The following is a 22,440-nucleotide window of genomic DNA, read 5'->3' as shown; positions in this document are numbered from 1 at the left end:
TCTATCTAAAACCTCACAAAAGCTTGGACCATTTTACTGTAGTAGTATTATTATTATTATTACTATTATTATTGTTTATTTATATAGCACCATTAATTCCATGGTACTTTACATTTGGGGGGTTACATACAGTACACAAAATACACAGGTAGATATAAAACTAACAGTGACCGACTGGCACAGTGGGGTAGAGGGCCCTGCCCGCGAGGGCTCACAATCTAGAACTTACTTTGTTTGTTTAAGGAGAATAAATAGAATATTTTAAACAACAGGTCAGATCTAAAGTATAACTCTAAGTGTTATATGGAAGAATATCTACATCAAGGAAATGTATTTAAATCATATAAAAAAGATTCTAAATGATCTCTACCTTGTAATAACGTACTCAAGACTTTCACACTATCATTTCCCATGCTCGAAGCTCAAGTTTGAAGAACAGTTTAATTTGATGCAATTTTCCCTTCATTTCAGTTTTTTTCCTATCTGAAAGTAAGTAACATACAGGGAGATTAGACAACTGTAAAAGTAATGACGCCCATTTATGTGCTTTCTAACTAACTAAATACAATGAAACATTTTATATCCCTTGTTTGGACTGGTTTTTGAGTGACATCAAACTAGTGTAGTATGTATGTATAAGACAACATACCTACAACTCTAAAGAAATTGGGCTACAAGTTCACTCTGACATTGATTTTTTACTTTGATCTAGTAGGAGTCAGGTTGATCTGATATGAAGTGCTCCAGTTATTATGGAGTAGATTGCAGTTCTTACATAACATCTCAAGCATGAAAACAAATCTATCCAGGTCCGTAAAGGCAATATTACTATTATTATAATTATTATTACTATTATCATCATGATCATTATACTCTACCATTTCTTACCTCATAATGGAACATTTAAATATAGTTATAGGTGGGTGAAGAATCTCAAGTTGATGGTCAGGTTCTCTTGGGTTTTAGCTGCTGATTTTTTATATAATAATGGGTATATAAATGTTACATACCTAATAAGATGTCTGAACAGATCCAGGTACTTTGGAGCACAGAGAGATTTCTTTCAGATTTTTTTTTTTTTCATAATATTTTTTGTGTGTATTCATAACTAGCCTATGTGACTACAATAACAACTAAATTTATAATATAACTTTAAGACATTGTGTCCTCTGATAATTTACTCAAGTGAGCCCTAGCCTGTAGGAGTAATCCTAATCTAGACAAAATCCAGATTTTCAGCATCACATTTCTCATAAATGTAATAATTCATTTTAACAAAATGAAAACCTTTCCTGCATTTTTGCTATAGATAGCTACTAAATAACCTCCTGTGTACAATAATAAGGACCATAACCTTATCCCAGACAGTGAAGAAGATTGTACAGCCATTCCTTGTATGGCCAGGGAAGCACCACTGTACAGCAAAAATTACTCAAGATCCCCTACACAGTGCTAAAACAGTACTGCAATTAGTTTAGTCTAAGGGCTCATGGGGCGGATTTTGGTGCTGAAGCCTCCTCAAATCCGTCCCATCACAATAGAGGTCTATGCAGACCGCTAGTGTACTTTTTTCCGCTAGCTGCCCTTTCTTCAGGCAGATTCCACGGCTGATTCAGCCTTGTGACAGCACCCTCCGGACTAGGCCCATTCATTTGAGCCTACTCCGGAGTGGGAAGCTACAACTGTCGGAAGCCGCGACAGGTGCATTTTGGTCCTATTCTGACGTGGCTTCCCGCATCAAAATCAGGACCAAAATACACCATCCTGTGCCCTGTGTGAATGGGTCCTAAGGGTAGATAGAGGTCTGAAATCAGACTCCCACCAATAACAAGTGATGCGTTATTCATGGAATATACTATTACCGTGTGTAATAGGAAAACCTCTTTTGGTATTTTACCTTTATTTCTGCAGAATTTAGCTTTGATTTGAGGACAAAAAAATCATACTAGGGCGGGCAGACTAATCGGTGGAGAATAAATAGGGTCCAGCAACTAAACAGTATAATAGACCATCCATCCCCACTTTGCTCCTTGTAAACCACAGTAATTCCTTATTAGTAGACCCAGACCTGTAGAAGTTCGTGGACTGGATTTCTTCGCACTCAGCTCAGTAGGTCAAAGAACTAAACAGTTGAAGTTGTAGAAAGTCACTAATAACACTTGTGCAGATTGCTCTCACAGATATAGAAGTAGCACAGACACTAGCTACACATTTTCAATGTTGTCAATTAGTTATAATGAAAAAGCCATGTAACATATGGGCAAGACATCTTAACAATATTGTATATTTCAGCATTTTCACATACCTTTAGAAAACCTGTCATATCTTTCATTTGAATGTGTTATCATAAAATGACAATTTAACAGTCTTTCTCCAAACACAAAACAATCAGTCGGACAAAGCAGATTAAAGAAATGACAGAATTACACATTCTAATGATTGCCAAGCAGCCATTTGCATTGTAAAAATCTGAAGCTAAAATTGCTGTCACTATCTCAATACTGTGTATACAAAATGATATTCAAAGTCAAGTGTGCAGAAGAAAGAAGCTGAATGACAGTGTAATGAAACGATCCTATGCTTATTTACTGTCAACCTAATTAAATGGTACAATTACCTACAATTATGCCATTCTGCGTCAAACATGGTTTCTAGCAATTGTCATCTAGGGCATTTTCAATTCTACCTGATGCAATAAACAAATATCCACCGTTCTGTACAACACCTTCTAATATTGGTGTTTTAAATAAATCTGTAAATATAACATAATTTCATAACTGAGTAAAATAATTCTTTCACAATTTTTCTCCTCATTATACATATTGTAAAGCTTATCATTCTTAGGCATATGCTTCGACCTTGACTCACTTAAATTCAGTTCAGCTTAAGTCTTGTTGAACCCTTTTTGGGAATTATATCATAAGGAAACTCATTAAGAAAATGCAAAATGAAGACTGTTCACATTTTCATTACACAGTTAACCATGAGCAGGTCAACAACGTGACTGAGGGCATACCAAGTAACCATAACAATAATTATGTGGATCTAGATCACCTCCAAATCAGTAACAAGTAGTGATGATAGAGTTTCTTATCCAGTCCAGTCAAAAACCATTCAAACTTTCCAAAGCTTTCACAAGTTGCTTTTCAATTTGTCAATTTTCTAGAGTCCCATCTACTATTCCAGGCCTGGACTGGTAATCTGCCCAACCAGAAAGATTCCTAGTGTGCGCTCAGTAACTGAAAGCAGAAGCTACACTGATAACGCCAAGATAAGACCTAGAATGTATAGACTCTGTGAGAAGGTGACAGGCAGAGTGCTGGAGTCCAGATATATCAGCCCCAGGTTTCTGATATATGTGTGTTCCAGGGTGGATCTAGAGTAGGCCTCAGCCCAGGTGTAGATCCTTGGCTCATTACTGGGCCGGAAAAAGGCTGCAGATCCTGCATTCCAGTGCATTTCCATGAGGTAAAAGGAGGTGTATGGTTCTGTCCGGTAACCCTGAGTCCGGTGAGACAATATTGTGCTTGTTTTGTTCGTGTGGTTGGAAATAAGCCACATGTATAGTTAGGTTATCAGTTCTTTTTAGTTAGTTGTTCAGACGAGCAGGTTTTTATTTTGTTTTTTTCTATATTTTATTTTGCTCATTTTTGTGCCTGAGGTCAAGGTTTATTTATTTGGCAGTTTTTTTTTTTGTTGTTTTTTTTTAGTAAGTAAACCAGCTTGCTGCATATGTTGTGTCCCTGTCTTGACTGTTTGGGTCCGCACCACTGTTTCTACCGAGCTAACTTCTCCACATCTCCTAGATGGTTGCCACTTGCCATGGATCTAGAAGGTACTCCATGAGCTCCAGGTGTGTTACTTGTATGGTTTGGTCAGCTGTGTCTAACAGCTCTTCACAGCTAACTCGCCATTTGTATTGACATTTGTTGTTCATGGTTCAAGTCACAGTCAGTAAATATACAAACCCAATCCATCTGCTTCCATGTGTATACAGGGGGTCATACATTATGTTTCCAGTGACACAAGGTCCTACGGACACAGATGGTGGTGCCAAAACTTCAACGGAGCCCATACATTCTATACATTACCATAATGCCGGACCTGGATTATCAATGTAGTTTCCAGGGATTAAAAAAGCTAAAGGACCTGAGATAACATAGCTAAGGAAAATATCAGGAGGAGTCTCTACTTTGTAAATGATGTAAGATCCAGCAGAGCACTCCTGAGAGCTCCCTTTCACATATAGCATCTTATGTATACCTGCTAGGAATACATGACATGGATAAACTGCTACTGCCATTATTTGCTGCTGTGTTTAAACAACAAACAACACATTTTAAAATGTCACCAATAAATGAGGTTTTGAAAGAAACGTTCTCCCAAGAGTCATTCATGCCAGCACCAGTACAAAATGCTTCATTGTTATTTTGTGTTGTCCTATTGATCTCTAGTAACAGTGTTTTTACAGGACAAGATCTTTGGTTTTAGTATGGTATATACAGTATATGTGCTGTGCCTTCCTGCACAGCATTTATCACTCGTTGTTGCATGTTACATTGAAGTGCAACACTTTTTTCCCTTTCCATAGTACTTACTAGAATAGGAAAGAATATATTTATATTTAACATTCTTTTCGTCCTAAAAATTGAGACCCTTCCATGTGGTGCTTCAGAACGAGAGACGTCTATGCAACCTAGTTACAACCCTTTTTTTTCCAAAAAGATTGTCTCTCCAGTTTGTGTTGCACCTACTACATGAGCTGTTCTTCGAACTTGCTCTTCAAAGCTTTGCCATTGTTGAGTGTCTTGCACCAAACTCGAGTTGGAGTAAGCAATAAACCTTCTGAATGATTTGATTTAACTTTTTATAAATCAACTTTTCCTAAGAAATGCTTTAAAATTTCCCTTGTATTTCGTTCTCATGTATGACTTAATACCAAGACTACTAAATTTTGCTGTTTCATACATATTGAAATAACACCATGGATATGATCATGATGGGTGATATATCATCTAGCAATCACTGAGATAAGCTGACTTAGAGGAGATGGTCATTGAGTTTGAGCTCTGTATGCTAAGATCAATCCAATTTGGCCAAACTGTGAAACAAATCCTGCCATTTGGCACTAAGACCTAATAGGATTTTCCATGTGTGACTAGAATTACATCCGATTCTGGCAAGAAGACATCACTGTTACTGTGTATTACAGACTATTTTTTGTGAAGTCTTTGATAATTGACAATGATTGTGAATGAACTGGTCAACTTTATACTCAATTGTATGTATTTTGTTTCTAACTTGCTATTAAATATACCTAAGCCTAAGGCTACATAACAAATTTATATCATACATATCACAATGCAAAATATTGTAGCTTTGTGCTGCCTTAATTACATTTAAAGAGTAATTTTTTTACAGAAACCTTTGTTACAGAAACCTTAAACTGTGGTCTCAAAAAAATCTATCAGGTTTGTATTTATTAAAACTGTTGTATCATTGTTTAGGACTCCTTGAGAGATTGTGACGTGATTGCAAAAGTGACCTTATTCCCCAAGTCTAATCATATTAAGTATGCAATGCATATCTGTATAATAGATATTGCAGGAAGAATTGAGCTTAGAGCAGGCAAACTTAGAATATGGTTCCACAGATGTGTCCTCTCATGTTGGGGAAACATTGTTTCACCAATGTTCATATGGTTCACCAGGAAGATAAGTCTCAGACTGGACTTGTTTGACTTGCTCTTGGAGCCCCAAATAACAATCAGAAACCAGGTTCTTCATGATGACACTAGGCCTCAGCAGACACATTTGGAACATTGACATCATGAAGCACCTGGGGCCAATGATATCAGGGAGAGAGACAAAATACACCAAGGACACCAAGAAAAGAACCTCAAAATTCCAAGATTGTATGAACCCAAAATTTGGGGAACAACTTTAAAAACGTAAGTTATAGACTAATTTGTTCATCTCTAGTGTCCATCTTTAACTTGAAATTTAGTTACGAACTGTCTCAAAATATATTACTATGTGACATAATGTCACAAAACCGGGGATTGGTAATGTTGTAATATGCTACAAAATTTATTACAAGTGGCATCTATTTGCTGCCCTCGCCATTGTGGGAGATCACCAGAGCAATTCATCATTATTTATGTAGTTTTCTGATGTAAATGGTGACTAAAATCCACACCAGCCAGTGTATTTCAGAGTAGGTACACAGAGCCCGGAGGATGCACCTAATGTATAACTAGGTGTGGGTTTCATCAGAAATTAGACATATTCTACACCAGTGCAAGGGAAATGAAGATCGGCATGGAAAATACTGGTCTTAATGAATCCCTCACAATGGATTTAATCTAGCACAATAATCCCTATTTCTATGTAAGTACCTCCATTGTCACCTGGTTTCATGTTAATTTGATTGGTGGATTTCCATAATACAGTAATATCACCGCATATAGTTAATATGAGGTGCTACAACAGATAACAGTTGGCTGTCTGGTTATATCAATAGTACTGTTCAGTGGTATTACAGCATAAGAACAAAGCAATGACTATATTAATGACATTAACAAGAAAGCTGACTTCTCTATAAGTGGCCTCATAAACACAGCAAATACAGTATAGAATTCTAAAAGTGAATGATTCATCATAATAATGCTTATTTTAAATGGCCTCAATGTTAATTTCACAACCTGAAAAAAAATCTGAATAGATCATATACATTTGGGGTTTGTAATAGTTTAAACACAAATATTATATAGATTACATTTCCCCATAATGGTGCCTGGTGTTCATCAGACATCCTAGATTTTGACATTTTTGCAGCATATTTTGAATGATTTTTTTCTTAGTCTGGATCTTTGTGATTTCCAAGAAACTTGGTTACCACTAGAGATATGCGAACACTATTCGAAACAGCCGTTTCGAATAGCATGCTCCCATAGCCGCTTCTATTCATTTCTATGGGAGCGTGCTATTTGGAATGGCTGTTCTGAATAGTGTTCGCTCATCTCTAGTTACCACATCTATGAATGCTTTCCATGCCTCCTTTTCATCTTTTTTTTTTTTTTTTTTTTAAATGTAGATTGTGAGCCCCACATAGAGCTCACAATGTACATTTTTCCCTACCATTATGTCTTTTTTGGAATATGGGATGGAAATCCATGCAAACACGGGGAGAACATACAAACTCCTTGCAGATGGTTTTATGCCCTTGGCAGGATTTGAACACCAGGACTCCAGCGCTGCAAGGCTACAGCGCTAACCACTGAGCCACCGTGTGGCCCCTTTATTTTCTGTCATTGTCGCTTCAAAGTTAACATCAAACATCAGTTTTCGGATATCAGGCCCAACCAAAACAACTTCTTTAAGTTTCGCTTCTGAGAGGTGAGGAAATGTTTCACTCAAATATGTGAAACATGGTCCAGTCTTAGGTAAGGCTTTCACAAATTGTTTCATAATAGGTAACCCAAAGAATGGAAACCCCAACTCAGGTGTGAACCTATTGTAACTTCACAGTTGTAAGATTTATATGCATCTGATCTAATAGTTAAAAAAATAAAATGTAGTATGATATATTGTCTACGGCAAGATTTTTCACACTGTGAGGTTGGACTTACTGGTGAGGGCCCCATAGTTGTGTGTGAGCTCATCATGTTATGGCTTGAGAAGGTAAACCTATCCCTCAGGAGCGTCCAAGTGGTGGAAGTATAAAAACACATAGTGAAAAGGAACATGAAATGCTAAACTAGGCAAATACTTTCCAGACGGAAGGAGATGTTTGCTTGTTTTCTGTAGAAAAAAAAATGGATGTATTATTTTAAAAAAAATGCCATGAACATTTTTTTTAGTTCACATTTGGAATTTGAGGTATATGGATATATTATACTAGAAACCAAATAGGGTGAACTTTTTTTTATGCAAGAGTGCTTAAATCTATGTTTTATATGACTAAAGTTCATTTTCAGTTGCCATTCTCAAAACCATTACTCTCACAGCAACTTGACATTTGCGTCTTCCAAATGAGCCTTTCAACAATGAAAAGAACACATTAAAATCACCAACTTTACTAACTACTGTGCTAAAAAGAGGCTCCATGTTGACTGTTGGGACATGAAAGATGAGCATGTTTTATCCCTTCTGTTGCCCCAGTTTTACTAAATAAACTTTAAATTCTAGTAATTTGCTGAAATACCACATTTGTCAAAAAAAAGATAAGCAGATGGCAGCAAGATCTGATATAACAGGATATGAGTTCCTGGAACATTTACACCATGTGCAAATTCACAGAAGGCATCTGTGCGATGAAATGTGATGTTCCTCCAGGACCAAGTACGGAAATGCCAATCTCACAAAACCCCATATTATGGAATTTATGCTAAAGACTTCAAAATAAGGTCACATCCATAAAGATCAAAATGCTTTATTGTGCTTTAGTTTGGAGCCCTTATAAATTGAAGACAACTCTAGTTATTAATTTAGCTGCACCATTGAGCGAGGCTGCATTGCCTTATCAGACAAGGCCTATGAAGAGTGATACTGTTTCTGGAAGAAGTCAGCCATTTTTTCTTATTTTATACACCTCCATTAAATAGACATCCTTATTTCAACAAATTTTGCATACATGAATAGAACAGACGATCTTAAGAAACTTTGTAGCATATAGACATGTCTCTTTATGTGTTTAGCAAGCTGCTTCCTTGTTTCCCCTCACTTTGCTAAAGCAACTTCCACTGTGAAAATCACTGCACAATCCATCTAGAGATAAACTGTAGGTGACATGACTATGGAGAGAGGGGAGTGAGCAGGAAAGAAAGACAAACCAGGCTAAAGCTTGATGTTCATGGACATGTGATACCCATAATCCATTATAAAGTAAGGTTTGATCTACTGTTTGACAGATCAGAAACATAGCCCCGTTTTCATAGAACTGCCTCTCCTATTGAAAGTCAATAAGTCTGAGAAAACATAGGATGGTACTGACTAAGAATTAGCTCAGTACTGTGAATATAGCTCTTATATTAGAGATAAAAAGAAGGCTTCTATTATAATCAAAGTACTATATTTCCATTTGTGAAAATCAGTACTTCTCTATTTATGTCCTGCACGATGCTGAGATTTTTCTAAGTGTCTATGAAGTTGCTTTTTTTGTTGCAGATTTTGTAGCATTTTTTTTTTTAAACAAAGCCAAGAATGGTTACAAAAGGAATGGGAAATATAGAGGAAATTCTTATACTTCTAACTTCTTCTCAATCTGTTCCTGGCTTTGGCTCAAAAAAACACAACAAAATCTGTAACAAAAAAGCTGCATTTCCGCAACGAGGGGCCTCAGCCGTATAGTGTAGATTCTCCTCAATGTAACGTGAGCAGTGTATGATAACTTACCTGTATCCCCCAGCCCAGTACGCACAGTGATTTTCAGATACAGCATGTAGAGCAGGAAACTGATAAAAACTGCAGAATATACCGATGCAGTAGTTAACCCGACGTTCTGCAATTGGTTAAACTGCTGCAGTGTTATATCTTATCACAGAAGACAACAAAAACTAATGAAAAGTCATTGAAAAATGTTTTCTCAATGATTTTCCATTTGTTATTGTTGTTATCTGTGATAAGATATAACCCTGCAGCAGATTAACCAATTGCAGAAGCTTGGGTTAAATCTTCTACGTCTGTGCATCATAAAAGGACCAGTAATAGTGTTATTCTTGCCTAGTATCATCCTATAGAAGAAAGACTTTAGTGTAATATTTTTAGTTTTACAATAGTGCCACCAAAGCTGCAACTCCAGCCATCGGATTTCGGTATCTGAAGGAATATAAAACCAACAACACTGAATTTATCCTTTAAGAAAATAACTGCTTACTCTTGCCTCATTTTATATGTAGTTAAAGTTCTTAGTTTAGACAGTAGATGGATGAAGATTTAGGGCAAAATATGGTTCGCAGTAATATTCAGTATCACTTTAATGCTTACGGTATAGTCCCCCCCCCCCCCAATCACCTCGTCTTTTGATCAATAAACTCTGCAAAATCTGTGAAAAAAAGTAGCTTTTCTGCCACGTGTAGCCTTAGCCTAAGGGCCCCTTCACACTGAGTAAACACGCGTGTATTTTGGCAAAATACACGTGTAAAAATACAAAAAAATGGCATTTTTTTTTTACACGTGTAAAAAAACACGCCAAAATACACGTCAAAATACACATCAAAATACACGCCAAAATACACGTGTAAAATGTCATTGAAGTCAATGGGAGTCTTATTTTTACACGTGTATTTTTATACGTATATTTTGCCAAAATACATACGCATTTACTCCGTGTGAAGGGGCCTTTAGAGTGCATTCATGTCACATTTTTCACTATTGTTTATCCTACTTAAGAATATGTTCACACGGCAGAAATTTTTTTCCGACATGTGTCTTTCCCACCCTGCTAGCCACAACAAGATACCGATGCAGTGCACCGGCATCCCATCGCAGCATCCTGCTTCTGATTAGACCCAAATGAATGGGCCTAATCAGCAGTGAGTCTCGAGCTGCGGATGTCGAAGCTGACTCAGCCATGGTATCCGCGGGAAGATAGGGCATGTCGCTTCCCATGGATACCCATTGAAATGAGAGGGAGGCCTTTTTGCAGGTGGATTTTGAGGCAGATTCCGCGTCAAAATCCATCTGCAAAAATCTTCGCGTGAACAGACCCTAACAGATACAAAAACATTGATTGAAAACATTGATACATGTGGATGGCAATCTGTTAACATAGAGATCACGGTAAATTAAAAAAAATCCCATCTTCTGCCCATCTTTTTTTACAGACACAAAAGTATGGTAGATAGAGATGAGCAAGTACTGTTTGGATCAGCCGATCCGAACAGCACGCTCGCATAGAAATGAATGGATGTAGCCGACACGCGGGGGGTTAAGCGGCCGGCCACCGTCAAAGCGGAAGTACCAGGTGCATCCATTCATTTCTATGGAGCGTGCTGTTCGGATCGGCTGATCCGAACAGTACTCGCTCATCTCTAATGGTAGACTGTTTTTGGTGTCCTTAAAAATACATCAATTTTTATTTATCTGCATTACTTTTTCCCCTCTGTGTTTTGCATAAAAATGTGAATGTATTCCAACATGCTGTCATTTAGAGCGATGCCCAATTCTACGTTGCCCCAAAAAAATAATAAAAAAATAATAACACATACTAAAATCGTCTGATTTCAAGGGATATGTTATTTTAATGGAACCTTAGATTTTTTTTTCCTTTTGATATAAATAACATACATACAGAACATATACAGTATAAATTTATGTTCTAAAAAATACAACCAGGAATCCTTGCATTTCATTTCTCACTTTGATTGTCATATGCGGTTATAAATAATCATGCACAGTAAACATCAACTTGAAGTTAGTACAGCCGCAAAACCGTTGACAGGTGTATTAGTCAAATTAAAGTACTTAGCGACATCTTGAGAGCTTTAATGACTGGGGATTTGCTCGTCCTCAATGAAGGAGTACAGAAATAAAATATTAAATCAGGGAACAACAATGAGAGCGACTAGCTTAGCGCATTGCAATAATGCCTCAAACGCTAGATGAACATAGCTGCGCTTGTAATTTCCTCTTGAAGGAAAATAAATTTGACAGCCCCAGCTAAAATTAAAGTAATGATCGACATCTCTGGAAGAAAAAAAAATCTATTGTATCTCTCATTTATTCAAGCAAGTATTTTTTTTTTTAACTAATCTTCTTTATAGAAGTACTGTTAAGAAAAATCCAAGAAGGGTGAATGAAAAAACAAAATTTTGTATATATATATACATATAATCTGGATAATCCCATCCACACATTGAAGAAAAAAAATCTGCAGCAGAAATATTGCGATTTCAAAAATGCGTTTTGTAGCATGTGAATTATATCTACGAAAATGCTGGCGGTCTCCCTATAGGTATAATGGAAGCAGAAAGTCTGCAGAGGACATGGAGCGAGGACAAAACCGCTGTGGCAACGTATCGCTGTTGTTCCCACAGTGTTCTAGACGTGAAGTTCGCAGAGGTTTCTTCTACCAACTTTCTGTTTCAATTATACTTATGGGGAAACTGGAGGTATTATTGACATGCTGCGATTTCCAAAACCGCACTACAAGCGGACATGCGCAGTCGGCTCTGCCCAGTCCCAATGCCTGGCAGAGTGAATTCAGAGCCGGAAGACGCCGCGGGGAAGCTGCACGGAGAAGACTTCTAAAGGTAGGAGAAGAACCAGCGTTGATTGGCCGACTGTATAGCATTAGGCCAATCAATGCTGGTTCCGCATCGAACTTTTCCATTCGAATAGCGAGTGGTACTCGATCGAGTACGAGTATTTCGAATACCGTAGTATTCGATCGAATACCTACTCGATCGAGTACTACTCGCTCATCTCTATCAGTTATCTCTAGTAAATCATAGTGCTTATTTCCTATTTTTCTGTCTTCATTTAAGTTGGTGACTTCCCTCACTGCTACTGTGTCATCCTTTTAACCCCTTCCTGCCACAACTTTGTTTTTCATTTTCAATTTATGTTTTTTCCTCCCCACCTTCCAAAACCCATCAATCTTTTTATTTTTCCATTCCCAGAACTGTATGAGGGTTAAACTTTTGCAGGACAGGACATGTACTTCACAATGGTACCATTTAATATATATAAACATATTTAAATATCTGACATCTGCTATACTATTGCATACTATGGGAAACATGCTGGGATAATGATTATAATCATAATGATAATAATATTATCATAATGACCAGATGGAAAATTAGTGAATGCCATAAAAACAAAACACAAAAAATGAGAAATTATATGTTTTTATTATTATTATTATTATTATTATTATTATTATTATTATTATTATTATTATTATTAATGAGGACCCACAAAAATGTTACACAAGTCCCAATAAAGTAAAAAAAAAAAAAAAAAGAGGTGTAAGAGCCTGAAATGGAAAATATGAAAAAGCTGTCAAGCCTTAACACCCCATAATAGGCTGCATTCTTAACGGGTGAATAAATAGATACATAAATGAATGAATAAACCAATCAGGCTCAAGTGTAGTATAAGTAATATAGCAGTTCAGACAACTTTTAGTCCACCCAAATTTGTAGGGATGTTTCATTACAATTGTGTGTAGGATAGTTTTTCAGAAGCCTAGGAAGACTAGGTAATAACCCATATAAGGCCAGGGCCCCACATGTCATAATTCGCAGTGTTTTACAGTCATGGCAAAGTCTCATTTGCGGTAAAAAAGAACGCGCCACAATTTCGAAAAGCAGTGCAGTTTTGGAAATCGCAGCATGTCAATTATACCTACACAAATGCTGGTGGTTTCCCCATAAGTTTCCCCATAGGTATAATTGAAACAGAAAGTTCCCACATCGTTTTTTTCGTGGCTGGAAATCACATGGGGCCTTAGCCCAAAAATTGCAGTGATTGCCATATGCCATGTCACCCATCTGTCCAGAGATAGAAATTAGAGATGAGCGAACACTAAAATGTTCGAGGTTCGAAATTCGATTCGAACAGCCGCTCAATGTTCGTGTGTTCGAATGGGTTTCGAACCCCATTATAGTCTATGGGGAACAGATACTCGTTAAGGGGGAAACCCAAATCCGTGTCTGGAGGGTCACCAAGTCCACTATGACACCCCAGGAAATGATGCCAACACCTCTGGAATGACACTGGGACAGCAGGGGAAGCATGTCTGGGGGCATCTAACACACCAAAGACCCTCTATTACCCCAACATCACTGCCTAACAACTACACACTTTCCACATTCAAAAAAACCTCTATCAAAGTGGGAAAATACCTGGAAACCTTCTTTACTCCCCAAATGGATGGACACAAACCCCAATTTAAGCTCAACAAACAGTAACAACCACCCCTTTAAATCACGTTCCCCATGACAACCACAAATGGAATAGGCAATGGGAATTCCAAAAGCCCTCACCCTTAACTGTCATTTTGAGTGTGTGTGTGTGTGTGTGTGTGTGTGTGTGTGTGTGTGATGTGGTAAGACCTTCCAAAATTCACTTTTCTAGCCCTTAACATGAGCCCTTCCAAACAAAGTTACATGACCTTAAGCTGAGCTACCAGCAGAGATTGAGGCCCTTGGCATGAGTAGAGCCTTGCACCAGCAGTGTTTTTGGCACTTAGGGTGAGTTGAGCCTTGTACCAGCGTGTGTCCCTTAACATCAGGCGGGCCCTAAGTTCTGCGCTTTGCACAAAAGTTCCACATTAACTAGGCTGAATGGTACAAAGATTAGTAGGCCCGAGAACCAGGAACAGGTCTTGCAATGGCTGTCGGATAACGCTTAAAGCACATTGTCCACCAGCCAGTCAGCCTCTACCTCCTCTTACCCAACAGTCTTGTCCTCCTTCCACCCAAAATTCCCAATCTTCCCAGAACAATAACCCCAACTGTCCCTGCTCCCCAGAGCTTTTCTCCCTTCCTTTGACTGTACCGCAACCTGCCCCTCCATTTCGCGATTCCACGGACCTAACAGACGAGTATCTGTGTCCAGATGCTCAAACACTAGAGTCTCCTCCATTCCATCTCCGGTCGATTTGGTGGCGGATGACCAGCAACCCACCCTCATCGACGACGATGAGACGCAGTTGCTGTCAGGGCAGCCAGTTGACATGCGCATTGTGCAGGAGGAGGAGGCGAGACAGGAGTTGGAAGAGGAGGTGGTGGACGACGAGGACACCGACCCCACCTGGACAAGGCAGATGTCAAGCTGGGAAAGTAGTGTGGATGTTGAGGCAGGTGCAGCACCAAAAAGGGTAGCTAGAGGCAGAGACATGTCCAGAGGCAGAGGTCAGCTGCTTTGCCGAAGCCAGGCCAGACCCGGAATGTCCGAAGATGTTCCCTTTTGTACCCAGCCCAGAAAAACTCCCCCATCGAGGGCACGTTTCTTGAAGGTGTAGAGTTTTTTCAAGGAATGCGCCGAGGACAGATATAGTGTCGTCTACACAATTTGCCTCTCGAAATCGAGTAGGGGCCCTGAGAAGAGCAACCTGTCCACCACTTCAATGCACTGTCATTTGGAATCCAAGCAATGGAATCAGTGGCAGGCAGCAACGGCAGGACAAACGTCGCCCGCCGTTCATGCCACTGCCTCTGCTCACAGTGCTGGCGATGCACTCCAGAGGACGAGCCAGGACATCACTTCATCTGCCTCCGCCACTTTGTTGACTTCTCCCTCATCCTCCCCTGTTTCTGTCTTATCTCCTTCTCCTGCACCATCAAAGGCACCATCAGGCGCTTCTTTACAACAACCCACCATCTCTCAGACATTGGAGCGCCGGCAGAAATACACCGCTAACCACCCACCCACGCAAGCCTAGAACGCCAACATCGCTAAACTGCTGGCCCAGGAGAGGTTGGCGTTCCGGCTTGTTGAAACTCCCGCCTTCCCGGACCTGATGGCAACTGTGGCACCTCACTATGCCGTCCCTAGCCGTCTCAACTTCTCCCGGTGTGGCGTCCCCGCCTTGCACCAGCACGTGTCACTCAACATCAGGTGGGCCCTTAGTTCCGCGCTTTGCTGCAAGGTCCACTTGACCACCGACACTTGGACAAGCGCCTGTGGTCAGGGATGCTGCAGTGCTTATCTTTAATGACAGGCAGGGTGAATGTGGTGGAGTCTGTTCCCCGGGTGCAAACTGGGGTGGCCTATCTCCTCTCCCAGGCCAAAATTCATGGCAGGAGTAGACTGAAACCCTACGACGCTGCAACCTCCACCACAGCTACTAGCGGCAAACGCTAAAACACTGGTGTGGGGAGACGTCAGCAGGCGGTGCTGAAGCTCATCAGCTTGGGGGACAGACAGCACAGTGCCTCCGAGGTCAGGGATGCCATCCTGGCTGAGATGGCATTTTTTTTTCCCTGCTACACCTGGGGCCTGGCATTTTTACGCCTGTGATAATGGCTGGAACCTGGTAGCGGCTCTGGAGCTTGCCAGCCTCCAACACGTTCCATGTTTGGCCCACGTCTAACCTAGTGGTGCAAAGTTTTTTAAAAACATACCCAAATGTACCGAAGCTACTGTTGAAAATGCGGCGCTTGTGCGCCCACTTTTGCAAGTGCACAGGAGTCGCTGCTAGCCTAAAAACACTCTAGCAAGGCCTACATCTGTCCAAACACAGGCTGTTGTCCGTCATTCACACATGCTGAAACCCTACAATACCATATCTTGAGCAGGGTGTGTGAGCTGCACAGACCTTTGATGGAGTTCCATCTACAAAACCCAAGGGTTCCTCAAAGTCAGCAACCAAAGTTTCTGCACCATGAGTTTCCAGGGGTGGCAGAGTTATGGCTAGGGGAAGAGGCATGGATAGGGATGATGTCTAGGGGCAAAAGCAGTGTGGATGTGGAGGCAAGCTAAGCAGGAAAAACTGGGGGTACAAGCTAAGGCATGGACTGGGGTGATGACTAGGGGCAAAAGCAGTGTGGATGTGGAGGCAAGCTAAGCAGGAAAAACTGGGGGTACAAGCTAAGGCATGGACTGGGGTGATGTCTAGGGGCAAAAGCAGTGTGGATGTGGAGGCAAGCTAAGCAGGAAAAACTGGGGGTACAAGCTAAGGCATGGACTGGGGTGATGTCTAGGGGCAAAAGCAGTGTGGATGTGGAGGCAAGCTAAGCAGGAAAAACTGGGGGTACAAGCTAAGGCATGGACTGGGGTGATGTCTAGGGGCAAAAGCAGTGTGGATGTGGAGGCAAGCAAAGCAGGGAAAATGGTGGCTAGAGGCAAAGGGATGTCCATAGGCAGCAAGGGCAAAGATGCAAAACTCTCCCGTTTCAAGAATTTTCCTGACTTGTTTCCCCACAAAACATTCCTGGGAGGAGGGCTGAAACACCACCCTCCTCCTCCTCCGCTGTTAGATTTACCCCAGCTACGAGCTGAAAACGCTGCAACACTGGTGTGGGGAGACGTCAGCAGGCTGGGCTGAAGCTCATCAGCTTGGGAGACGGACAGCACACTGCCTCTGAGGTCAGGGATGCCATCCTGGATGAGATGGCAATTTGTTTATCTCCGCTGCCCCTGGGGCCAGGTTTTTTAGCTTGTTGGAGGGCTCTGGAGCTTGCCAGCCTCCAACACGTTCCATGCCTGGCCCACATGTTCAATGTAGTGGTGCAATGATTTTTAAAAACATACCCCAAATTAGCTGAGCTAAGGGTGAAAGTGCGGCACTTGGACACCCACTTTCCCAAGTCTACAGTACCTGGAGCTAGCCGCAATACACTCCAGCAAGGCCTACATCTGCCTGAAGCACCTACTGTTGTGCGAGGTCACCACACGCTCTAACCCTAGATACCGTATGTTCAGCAGGGTGTGTGAGCAGCAGAGACCTTTGATGGAGTACCAGCTACAAAACCCAAGGGTTCCTCAGAGTCAGCTCCCTCACTTTCTGCACCATGAGTTTCCATGGGTGGCAGACTTATGGCTAGAGGCACAGGCATGGATAGGGGTGATGTGTAGGGGCAAAAGCAGTGTGGATGTGGAGGCAAGCTAAGCAGCAAAAACTGGGGGTACAAGCAGCCGGTGACATCATCACTGACAAGCACAGCTGTCTGTCAGCTGACAGGCTGACTTTCACCAAAATGAACAGACAATGGATAGACTCATCATATACATGTCAGTTACATGACAAATTTAGTGCAATTTGCAAGTCCAAGATGGTTTGGAGATCTGCGGAGAGGAATCTCACCACCTCTTGCGGGTGCCATCATTTGGAAGGCAAGCCCTGGGCTCAGTGGGTGAGAGCAAGCGCAGGATAATCGTCGTTTGGCCTGGCGGCCACTGCCTCTTCCACTGTTGACAGGGCTGGCGCTGCAGTCCAGACCAGGAGCCAGGACACCTCCACATCTGCCTCTGACACTTTGGGGAGTTCACCCTTATCCTCACCTTTTCCTGCCATTTCTCCTTTTGCCCGCGCCATCATGCGCCTCTTCCCAGCAACTCCCCATCTCCCAAGCCTTTCATTTCATGCTAAAGTACAGCGCAACCCACCCACATGCCCAAGGCTTCAACGGCCTCATCTCAAGAAATCTGGCCCAGGAGATGTTGGAATCCCGGCTGGGGGACACTCTGCCCTTTTTGGGCAGAGTGTCTACTGCGCCACCGCACTGTGCCGTCCACACCAGCACTTTCCCCCCAAACATGAGGCGGTCCCTAAATTCAGCGCTTAGCCCTAAAGTTCCATGTGACCAGTTACGAATGGACAAGTGCATGCGGACAGGGACGCTACCTTTCAATTTGGGCACAGTGGTTGAATGTAGTTGAGGCGTGGACCGGGTCGCAAAATGTGGTGGCCTGACTTGTCTCCCCACACAACATTCCTGGGAGGAGGGCTGAAACACCACCCTCCTCCGCTGTTAAATTGACCCCAGCTACGAGCTGGAAACGCTGCAACACTGGTGTGGGGAGACGTCAGCGGGCCGTGCTGAAGCTCATCAGCTTGGGGGCCAGACAGCACACTGCCTACAAAGTGAGTCATGCCATCCTCGATGAGACGGCAATGTGGTTTTTGCCACTGCACCTGGGCCCAGGCATGTTGTCATGTGTGATAATGGCCGTAACCTGGGATTGGCTCTGTAGCTTGGCAGCCTGCAACATATTCCATACCTGGGCCACGTTTTTAACTCATTGCTGCTAATCTTTTGAAAAAGGTACCCCAATGTTCCTGAGCTACTGGTGAAAGTGTGGCGCTTGTGCGGATAGTTTTTAAAGTGTATAGTTGCCGCTGCTAGCCTCTATGCACTCCTACAACGCCTGTACCTGCTGGAACAACGGCTGTTGTGCGACGTCTCCACACTGCTGGCACTAAACATATCATGTGTTGAGCAGAGTGTGTGAGCAGCACAGACCTTTGATGTAGTTCCAACTCCAAAACCCTCGGGTTCGTCAAAGTCAACTCCCTCAGTTGCTCAACCATGAGTGGCCATGGGTGGCAGACTTATGTGAAATCCCATCCCATCCATTGCACTGGACACGAAACATTAGCATGCGCTCAGCACAACTTCGGATATGGCAGATGCGTTAAGCAGGGTGCAGGGTACAACACAGACCAGGCCCGAGCACCAGGAACAGGTGTTAGAAATACTGCAGCATCTGCCATTTCCTTCCAATTTTGGGGTTTTGGACCCGCCACCGACTTGTCTGGACCTAAGTGGGGATCATGAGACACAGTTGCCATCAAGGCAAGCTGTGGTCATGTGCGGTTTGCAGTAAGGGGGCAGTGCGCAATTGGAAGAGGAGTTGGTGGATGACGAGGCCACCGACCCCACATGGACAGGGGTGATGTCTAGGGGCTAAAGCAGTGTAGATGTAGAGGGAAGCTAAATCAACAAAAAACCTGGGTAGAAGCAAAGGCATAAACTGGGGTGATGTTTAGGGGTGGAAGCAGAGTAGATGTGGAGGGAAGCTAAGCAGCAAAAACAGTGGGTAGAAGCAAAGGCATGCAAAACTCTACCCTGTTGGAAGACTTATTCCTAGGTCTGGAACACGTTAATGGCCCCCCTGGACAAATTACTGCCACTCAGGGGCCTAGTGTCACCAGGAGGGACAAGTATAGGCGCATGTTGTGGGAATACCTGGCCGACACCAGCTCTGTCCTCTCCGATCCCTCTGTGCTCTACAGCCTAAACTTATTTTCTCATCTTTTTTTCTGAACTGCACATCTCTTGCCTGCTTCCTTTGGGATCTTAGAAATGGTGGTCCACTTCCACAGATGGTAACTTCAATAGACAGTGTAACGGGAGTAGCTGAGGGATCGCTGTCTTAACCACTTTTTGGCACAAAATTAACTTCCAAAGCCAAATATGGTGCAAGTATATGATGCAAGGACACCTACACACCTATCTCTGACACATTGGGGAGTTCACCCTCATGCGCCCTTTTGGCCTGCACCATCATGCGCCTCTTCCCAGCCACTCCACATTTCCCAAGCTTTTCATTGCAGGCAGAAGTACAATACAACCCACCCCCATGCCCAAGCCTGTAACAGCCTCATCGATAAACTGCTGGCCCTGGAGATGTTGGTGTTTGTTTATGCTTCTGGAGACCCAGGCCTTCCGTCAGCAGACGGCAGCTGGGGCACCTCCCTATGCTGGGCCTAGCCGTTACTACTTCTCTTGGTGTGCTGTCTCTGCCTTGCGCCTGCATGTGTCCCATAACATCAGTCGGGCCCAGAGCTCTGCGCTTTGCTGCAAGGTCCACTTGACCACCGACACATGGACAAGCGCCTGTGGTCAGGGATGCTGCAGTGCTTATCTTTAATGACAGGCAGGGTGAATGTGGTGGAGTCTGTTCCCCGGGTGCAAACTGGGGTGGCCTATCTCCTCTCCCAGGCCAAAATTCATGGCAGGAGTAGACTGAAACCCTACGAAGCTGTAACCTCCACCCCAGCTACTAGCGGAAAACACTGTAACACTGGCATGGGGAGATGTCAGCAGGCCGTGCTGAAACTGATCAGCTTGGGGGACAGACAGCACAGTGCCTCCGAGGTCAGGGATGCCATCCTGGCTGAGATGGCATTTTTTTTTTCCCTGCTACACCTGGGGCCTGGCATTTTTGCGCCTGTGATAATGGCTGGAACCTGGTAGCAGATCTGGAGCTTGCCAGACTCAAACACTGTCCACGCATGGCCCACGTTTTCCAACTTGTTGGTGCCATGTTTCTTTGAAACCTACACCATTGTGCCTGATATACAGGTCAAAGTGGGGCCATTTTCGTAAGTGAGAACTAGCCTCTGCTAGGCAGAAAACATTCAGAGCACACTCCTCTCATCTTCGCACCGTTGGCTGGCGGAGGAAGACGAGGGGGTTGGAGTGGCATCTGATGTCCCTATCCCACACGAGGCTAGAGGGTGCACTTCAGTGCATCCCATTGCTTCACCACAAATGGTGTGAAGGGGAGTGGAAAATGGAGGAAATGGAGAGTGACCCTTACAGTTGGGGCCAGCAAAGGCATGCCAAGTAACACACTGGCACACATGGCTGACTTCATCTTGGGTTGCTTTTCAACACATATTTCACATCATGAAGAACAAATAATACTGGATTTTTTCAAGCCTCGAACCCCGGTCTAGGTCTAATGTCTGTTCCTTTCTTATATTAGGGGAGAGGGAAAAAAAATTACTTCAGTGATACGTTTAGCGTACATAGACTGACTATTAATGTGTATCCCACTTAGTGTTGTTAGGGTTACACACCGTCACAACCTGGCTAAAGTTTCTATAGCTGTTAATAAAGTCAACATAACTTTACGGTATCCAAAAAGACAGCTGGTACCGACAGAGAGCAAGACAAATGTCACCCAAAGCTGTGAGCTCTGAACACCCACAGTGACTTTGGCGTCATCATCATTATAAGGGAGCGGGTGGTAATAAATAACTTGGCAGTGCCTAAAACCCAAAAAGCTTATACAACTATATTTACATTAAGATACACAAATGAAACTTTTCAGTAGCATGTCATGAGACAAGCTGATAAGCTCTTCCTTTGTGCAGTGCTATTTGAAAGTTAAACGCTGCCTTTATTTTAATTCTGGAGAAGGTGCAGACATTAGATTTAGAACATGTTGTCTTCATTGTCCAAATCCTCTATATAGGTAACGTGTTTTTCGGGCCGAGCTGTCTGGGAACGAGCTGGTGCAGCACTGACAACCTGGGTGAATATGGCAAGAGCCTGAGATGTAGGGTGAATGAATCCCCAAATTATTTGTGGAATTCCCAGTGAGACAATGGCACTGTATACCAGTATTAAAAATTGTGGGTGCACATAACCCCCATATATTCTTTGAATTCCCAGTGAGACAATGGAACTGTATAGCAGTAGCAAAAATTGTGGGTGCACGTAACCCCCATATATTCTTTGAATTCCCAGTCAGACAATGGCATTATATACCAGTATTAAAAATTGTGGGTGCACATAACCCCCATATATTCTTTGAATTCCCAGTGAGACAATGGAACTGTATAGCAGTATTAAAAATTGTGGGTGCACGTAACCCCCATATATTCTTTGAATTCCCAGTCAGACAATGGCACTGTATACCAGTATTAAAAATTGTGGTTGCACATAACCCCCATATATTCTTTGAATTTCCAGTCAGACAATGGCACTATATACCAGTAGTAAAAATTGTGGGTGCACATAACCCCAATATATTCTTTGAATTCCCAGTGAGACAATGGCACTGTATACCAGTAGTAAAAATTGTGGGTGCACATAACCCCAATATATTCTTTGAATTCCCAGTCAGACAATGGCACTGTATACCAGTATTAAAAATTGTGGGTGCACATAACCCCCATATATTCTTTGAATTCCCAGTCAGACAATGGCACTGTATACCAGTAGTAAAAATTGTGGGTGCACATAACCCCCAT

Source organism: Leptodactylus fuscus, chromosome 7 (genome assembly GCF_031893055.1).
Source record: "Leptodactylus fuscus isolate aLepFus1 chromosome 7, aLepFus1.hap2, whole genome shotgun sequence".
In the NCBI taxonomy this organism is placed as follows: Eukaryota; Metazoa; Chordata; class Amphibia; order Anura; family Leptodactylidae; genus Leptodactylus; species Leptodactylus fuscus.
Note: the sequence above shows the minus strand (reverse complement) of the source record.